This window comes from Triticum dicoccoides, chromosome 3B (assembly GCF_002162155.2).
Source record: "Triticum dicoccoides isolate Atlit2015 ecotype Zavitan chromosome 3B, WEW_v2.0, whole genome shotgun sequence".
In the NCBI taxonomy this organism is placed as follows: Eukaryota; Viridiplantae; Streptophyta; class Magnoliopsida; order Poales; family Poaceae; genus Triticum; species Triticum dicoccoides.
In genome coordinates this window covers 838,123,340-838,131,778 of record NC_041385.1, presented here as the reverse complement: position 1 = coordinate 838,131,778, position 8,439 = coordinate 838,123,340, and positions in this window count along the sequence as shown.

Below are 8,439 nucleotides of genomic sequence, written 5' to 3'. Positions count from 1 at the left end.
CAATATTGAGAAAACTGCACATATATCCTTAAAAGTTTCTGGTAAAGTAGCAAAAAATGTGTTTGCCCCCCTAATGATTTGTAATTTGTGTTTTGCCCCCTCTTTTAGCGATTCCTAACTCCATCCCTACTTGTCCATCCATGGATCCAACAAGTTGAGCGGGTCGGTGCATGAACATCGTTGTGTCTGCCCCAAAGTTGGAGTGCTCCAGAGATAGGGCTAGTTGGACGCATAGTGTGTAGTGCTTACAAAACCGATGTGTCTTCCTAACAAAATTGAGGGATAACAAGATGGAGTGGACTACTTCACCAACGAGGAGCCGACTCCAAGATTAGAACCGTGGAGTGGGACGTGGCAGCAGCCGACAAACAGTACATCCGCTTCATCAACCAGGTCTTCTTCAACCTTGTGCAGAAAACGACAGTGGGAATGGTCCATGGCCGTTCAAAGCTGGTGCAGCACTAATACGTCTCGAACGTATCTACTTTTCCTAACGCTTTTCCTCTTGATTTGGACTCTAATTTGCATGATTTGAATGAAACTAACCCCGGACTGACGCTGTTTTCAGCAGAACTACCATGGTGTTGTTTTTGTGCAGAAATAAAAGTTCTCGGAATGGAACGAAACTTTGCGAGGACTTTTTATATCAAATAAGAGAATTTCTGGAGCCAGGAGGTACCTGAGGGGGGCACCTGGGTGGGCACAACCCACCAGGGCGCGCCAGGCCCCCCAGGCGCACCCTGGTGGGTGCTGTCCACCTGGTGGCGCCGCTGACCCTCAAACCGATGCTATAAAATCCCATATTTTCAGAAAAAATCAGGGAGAAAGCATGTTCACGAGATAGAGCCGCCGTCGTCTCCTGTTCTTCATCGGGAGGCCAGATCTGGAGTCCGTTTAGGGCTCCGGAGAGGGGGATCTTCGATCTTCGTCATCGCCAACACATCTCCATCACCAACTCCATGATGCCCCCCACCGGGAGTGAGTAATTCCTTCGTAGGTTCGCTGGTCGGTGAGGAGTTGGATGAGATTCACCATGTAATCGAGTTAGTTTTGTTAGAGCTTGATCCCTAGTATCCACTATGTTCTGAGATTGATGTTGCTATGACTTTGCCATGCTTAATGATTGTCAATTTGGGCCCGGGTGCCATGGTTTCAAATCTGAACCGTTTATGTTATCACCATTATATCCATGTTCTAGATCCGATCTTGCAAGTTATAGTCACCTACTACATGTTATGATCCGGCAACCCCGGAGTGACAATAGTCGGGACCACTCCCAGTGATGACCGTAGTTTGAGGAGTTCATGTATTCATCGTGTGTTAATGCTTTGTTCCGGTTCTCCATTAAAAGGAGGCCTTAATATCCCTTTGTTTCCAATAGGACCCCACTGCCACGGGAGGGTAGGACAAAAGATGTCATGCAAGTTCTTTCCATAAGCACGTATGACTATTTATGGAATACATGCCTACATTATATTTATGAACTGGAGCTAGTGCCTTATCGCCCTAGGTTATAACTGTCTCATGATGAATATCATCCAACGAGTCACCGATCCAATGCCTACGAATTTATCTTATAGTGTTCTTGCTAAGTTACTACTATTGCTACTACTATCGTTACTACTACAATATCACTCCTATTACTGCTACTGTTACCGTTACTACTGCTGCTATCATCAAAACTATCATATTACTATGCTACTAATCACTTTGATGCAGATAACTAATCTCCAGGTGTGGTTGAATTGACAACTCAGCTGCTAATACCTTCAAATATTCTTTGGCTCCCCTTATGTCGAATCTATAAATTTGGGTTGAATACTCTACCCTCGAAAACTGTTGCGATCCCCTATACTTGTGGGTTATCAAGACCTTTTTCTGGCACCGTTGCCGGGGAGCATAGCTATATTTGTTGAGTCACTTGGAATTATTATCTTATTATCACTATGAAGATCTGAAGGATGCTAAGACTAAGGTTTTTCCCTCAAACACGAGGGAAGGAAGGAACTGCCATCCAGTTCTTCTTTAGATTCACCTTCTGTTATAAGTAAACTTGCAACACCACAACATGCTATTAATTTTTATATGTCGCAAGTTATTGATGATGCTACTTCTGCTATGAATACTACTCATGATGATGCTAGTACCTTGCTTGATGATGATGTGCCACTAGGTGAATTTCTTGATGAACAAATTGCTAGAGTAAGACAACATGATATTGTTGAACCCGATGATGAACTTGAAATTGAAAATCTTGAAACAACAACTAGAACTAGTCCTCCTAGATATGAATTGCCAAAGGTACCGGAAGGTTATACTATGAGTATGGAGGCAACTAGAGATATTCTTGCTTGTAAGGATAGAGATGATCTAGAGAAATTATTATGCAAGTATAAAGAAAGATCTCTGAATGCTAAAATTAAATGTGATCCCGAGGTTGCTACTTCACCTATTTTTATTGATGATAAGGATTATGAATTCTCTGTCGACCCAGAGTTAATAACTTTAGTTGAATCTGATCCTTTCCATGGTTATGAAACTGAAAATGTTGTGGCACATCTTACTAAGTTGAATGATATAGCCACCCTTTTTGCTCATGAGAAGATTCACTATTACTATATTCTCAAGTTATTTTTGTTCTCATTAAAGGGTGACGCTAAAGCTTGGTACAATACTCTTGCTCCTGGTTGTGTGTGTAGTCCCCAGGATATGATTTATTACTTCTCTGAAAAATATTTCCCTGCTCATAAGAAACAAGCTGCCTTGCAGGAAATATTTAACTTTGTGCATATTGAAGAAGAGAGTCTCCCACAAGCTTGGGGGAGGCTTCTCCAATTTCTTAATGCTTTGCCTGATCATCCTCTTAAGAAAAATGAAATACTTGATATCTTCTATAATGGACTAACCGATGCTTCTAGGGATTTCCTAGATAGTTGTGCTGGTTCTGTTTTCAGGGAACGAACTATTGGGCAAGCTGAGGAATTATTGAATAACATATTTGAAAGGATCGATATAGTTGACTAGAGGGGGGGGATGAATAGGCAACTAACAATTTTTAGCTTTTCTTTACCAATTTCAACTTTGCATCAAAGTAGGTTGTCTAGATATGCAACTAGGTGGGCAACCTATATGATGCGATAACAACAAGCACACAAGCAAGCAAGAGATACAACACAATATAAGCTTGCACAAGTAAATGTGAGAGATAACCAAAAGGGGAACCGATGGAGACGAGGATGTGTTACCGAAGTTTCTTCCTTTTTAAGGGAAGTACGTCTCTGTTAGAGCGGTGTGGAGGCACAATGCTCCCCAAGAAGCCACTAGGGACACCGTATTCTCCTCACGCCCTCACACAATGCGAGATGCCGTGATTCCACTATTGGTGCCCTTAAAGGCTGTGACCAAACCTTTACAAACAAGGTTGGGGCAATCTCCACAACTTAATTGGAGGCTCGCAACGACACCCCGAAGCTTCACCACAATGGACTATGGCTCCGCGGTGACCTCAACCGTCTAGGGTGCTCAAACACCCAAGAGTAACAAGATCCACAAGGGATTAGTGGGGCCAATCAAATTTCTCTTGGTGGAAGTGTAGATCGAGGCCTTCTCAACCAATCCCGAGCAAATCAACAAGTTTGATTGTCTAGGGAGAGAGATCGGGCGAAAATGGAGGTTAGAGCAACAATGGATCTTTGGGGGAAGAGGTAAGTCAACTTTGGAGAAGAAGACCTCCTTTTATAGAGGGGGGAATGTAGGATCGAAAGTATGCTTAGAGGGGGGGGGGTGATTAGACTACTTGACCAAATAAAAATCTAGCCTTTTCCCAATTTTAGTTCTTGGCAGATTTTAGCAACTTCGCACAAGTCAAGCAATCAACCTACACATGCAATTCTAAGAGTATAGCAGCGGAATGTAAAACAATTGCATATGAAGGTAAATGGAGGAGTTTGAGGAAGCAAACGCAATGTTGACACAGAGATTTTTTATCCGTGGTTCCGATAGGTGGTGCTATTGTACATCCATGTTGATGGAGACTTCAACCCACGAAGGGTAACGACTGCACGAGTCCACGGAGGGCTCCACCCACGAAGGGTCCATGAAGAAGCAACCTTGTCTATCCCACCATGGCCGTCGCCCATGAAGGACTTTCCTCACTATGGTAGATCTTCACGAAGTAGGTGATCTCCTTGCCCTTACAAACTCCTTGGTTCAACTCCACAATCTTGACGGAGGCTCCCGAGTGACACCTAGCAAATCTAGGAGACACCACTCTCCAAGAAGTAACAAATGATGTGTTGATGATGAACTCCTTCCTATTGTGCTTCAAATGATAGTATCCCCAACACTCAACTCTCTCTCACAGGATTTGGATTTGGTGGAAAGATGATTTGAGTGGAAAGCAACTTGGGGAAGGCTAGAGATCAAGATTTATGTGGTAGGAATGGAATATTTGACCTCAACACAAGTGTAGGTGGTTCTCTCTCAGAAAATGTATGTTGGAAGTGTAGGCATGTTCTGATGGCTCTCTCCACGAATGAAGAGTGGGTGGAGGGGTATATATAGCCTCCACACAAAATCTAACCGTTACACACAACTTACCAAACTCGATGGGACCGAATCGTGAAACTCGGTCAGACCGATTTAGTTCATAATATGACCGTTAGGCATTTCGGGGAACGACATGTCAACTCGGTGGGACTGATATCGTTAGGGTTAGGGCATAACGTAATCTCGGTGAGACCGATTACACAAACTCGGTGGGACCGATTTTGGTAATAGGCTAACCAGAGAGTTGGTCAGGCAAACTCGGTGGAACCGATTCGCTCATCTCGGTTGGACCGAAACGTTACGAAAGGGAAATAGAGAGTTTGCATTGCAATCTCGGTGGGACCGATCGCTCATCTCGGTTGGACCGAAACATTCGAAGGTAAATAGAGTGATTACAATCCCATCTCGGTGAGACCAAGATCCCTATTGGTGAGACCGAAAAGACTAGGGTTTGTGGCAGTGGCTATGTCAATTGAACTCGGTGGCGCTGGATAGAAAGGTTCGGTAGGTCTGAGTTTGACGTTTGGCTTGGGACATATGTGGATGTGAGAAAGTAGCTGAGGTTTTTTTGGAGCATATCACTAAGCATTTTGAACAAGAAACTCATTAAGCAACACCTCATCCCCTCTTAATAGTATTGGCTTTTCCTATGGACTCAATGTGATCTTGGATCACTAAAATGAAAAATGTAGAGTCTTGTGCTTTGAGCTTGAGCCAATCCTTTTGTCCTTAGCATTTTGAAGGGTCCATGTTTCTCAATGAGCTATATGTTGTTAGGAATTACCAAAACCACCCAGGGATAGTTGCACTTTCAATCTCCCCCTTTTTGGTAATTGATGACAACATATAGATCAAAGCTTCGACAAATGATAATTAGATTGAAAAACATCATCGCTTTGAGAAGTATGTGATAAGCAGGAGCTCCCCCTAAATTTGTGCATTATTTAAAATTTGCTTTGGACTGCAAATGCACAATGTGTTAGGATCAAGGGTTACTCTTTCATGTCACATACATGATAGAAGTTAAAAGCATGCACTCATCACCAAGCAAGTGAATGATAATATAAGGATATAAGAGATAATATCATCCAACAAGCATTAAGGGTAGCATATGATCAAACACATGATCAAACAAGTAAAAAAGTAGCTCACAAGCACACAATCAAGAAGTTCAACCAAAACAAGAGAGATAAAAAACAACACTCTCTCTCGAAGCCTTATGATCTATACATTTTCTCCCCCTTTGGCAATAAGTTACTAAAAAGTTCAAAAAATGCATAGTGCTAAATGACTCTCAGGCTTGGTCTTCATGAGGTGGCGTAGAGATGACTCCAAGGATGAAAGCGTTGGTAGATGTGGTTGGAGCTGGTGGAGTGGCTGCTAGAGCTGGTGGTACTGAAGCTGTAGCAGCTGGTGCAGATGTTGTGGCTCTAGTATCTGTGACTGGCACTGCAGCAGATCTGTGACCTCTGGACACTCTAGCAAAAGCATCTGTAGTAGACTTGCCCTTCTTCTCCTCAACTTCCTCCTGAAGTTGCTCAACTACTGACTGGATCTTAGTTACCTTGACATCAAGATCATAGAATTTCTGCTCAATAATCCTCTCCAAGCTCTCCTGGTTTTGACTCAGGGAGGCCAAGCCCTTCTCAATCCTCAAGGTGGAGGCAATCAGATATCCAAGCTGATCTTGCTTGCTCTTCAAGAATACCTGAGATGCTTCTTCAGCTGTTGGCATCTTTCCCTTGCCTTCTCTCTCTTCTCATGTGCTTGAGATGATGATGGTTCATTCCCATTCATGACAACAGTGTTGTCTTCAAATTCAGGGTAGATGAGAAGGTGCTCCTTGTCTAATAGATATTTGCCTGTGCCCACCTTGGAGTTGATGAGCTTCTGAATTTGTGGGGCATACCCACAAGATCTCTTCTGATCAGCTGCAGTCCTCTTGATTGTTTCCACAATCAGACTCATCACCTTGAAATTTTGAGGCACATCAAACAAATGTAGCAAATTGATAGCATGCCCTCTGATCATCTTGTGATCACCTGACTTGGGTAGCAATGTGTGCCTTAGGATCCTGTTGATGGTAGGTAGACCAGACAACAAGAAGTGGACAGATCCAAACTTATGAGTCTCCAAATCATCATCTAGGATCTCTCTTTACATGCTAACCATAGTGTTATGGTCTTTCTTCTTTTTAGCATAAACATCCAAGTCATCTTCATTTTCTTCTGGGGCATTGATCAACTGAGCCCATTCTTCCATAGAGGATTGGTACCTAGTACCTTGTAACATCCAGATGATCTTCCCATTTGGGTAGAAGTGGGCAGTGGAGTAAAACTGCATGATCAGCTCATCATTCCACTTGGTGAGCTTCTGGCCAACAAATGTATCAACTCCACATGCTTTGAAGCTGTCATATACACCTGGATAGTGATCTTCATTCTCCTTGATGTACTCCCAGTCAACCCATCTCATGTCACAGACAATAGGCTTCTTGTCAAGCAAAATTGTCTCATAAAAGTCTTGCTGTTCCTTAGTGTGAAACCTGTAGTCAACAATAGTTCTTCTCCTAACAGCATATGGATCAGACTGTCTCCACAATCTCAATACAACATCCTTTCTGATGTGCATGTCTTCTGCTACTGGATGAGCATCATTGTGGTCTAGGATCTTAGGCTTGAGCTTCCTTAGCACTTGGGCTTCATCATCTTCTTCATCAGCAGTCTCAGGCACTGGGGCCTTGTTCTTTTCTGCAACTAGAATACTTTTGGTGTTCCTCTTGGGTTTTGGCTTTTGAGCTGGAGCAGCAGCCTTGGGTGTAGCTTTGGGCTTAGATGGAGCAGCCCCTGATCTGATTGCATCTCCCATGAGCTTCTGAGCTTTGGGTGCTGGTGCAGCATCCTATTCCTCTTCATCATCATCTCTCACCATGGAGGGCTTCCCAACAACTCTGGCAATGGTCTTCTTGACCCTCTCTTTCCTCTTCTTCTCAGCCACAACTAGTTCTTTTTGTTCAGATCCCAAAGTTTCTTGAGTAGAGGCTCTGGCCTTAGACATAGGAACTCTTCTTGCTGGAGCCTTTGTTTTCATTCCAGGCTTTGTTGCAGTAGCTGTGCCATACTCCTTTTTCAGCACCTTTTTCTTTGAAGTGGCCTTATCCTCAACAACCACATATTCCTCATCCTCAGAATCTGAGGTTCTCTTCTTCCTTGTCCTGGTGGCTGCCTTTGGCAAGTTGCTAGGTGTGCTCCTACTGCCCTCATCATAGCTGCTGGAGGGATTAGTGCCCTCACTCAACTGAACCTGTTCCTCTGACTTGTTCTGACTATCACTTTGATCAGACATCTCTGCAAACTAACTGATAGCAGACCCTGTGAACAGATGTAGATGAGGTAGAGTAGGTGAGCATCACAAAGTGCAGAGTTTTTGCAAAATAGATGACTTAAAAACTTAGTTTTAGTTCTCCACAGAAAGCATTTCGGAGCTACCGATTTGTAAACTCAGTGATATCGAAGCAGCTTTCGGAACCTAAACTAGTGAACTCGGTCAGACCGAGTCACAGTTTGGTGGCACCGAGACTGCTAGGGTTTCACAGAGAATCGAACTCGGTCACACCGATTTGCTATTTTTGGTCAGACCAAAAATGCATGTGCAATGGCCTAAGCCAAATCGGTGAGACCGATTTCTACAACTCGGTCGTTCCAAGATGAGTTCGGTGGAGACCTAACCCTAAATTTCCAAATCAAATCTAATCTATGGGATGTTTTCAGTGGATAGAGTGATTTCATACGTGGCAAGAATCATGGCAAAGGAATGTGCTAAGAATCAGAGTTATGAATAGCCCAAAGATCAAGTTCGTACCCTAGTTCGACGGTGAACTTGCTACGGTGA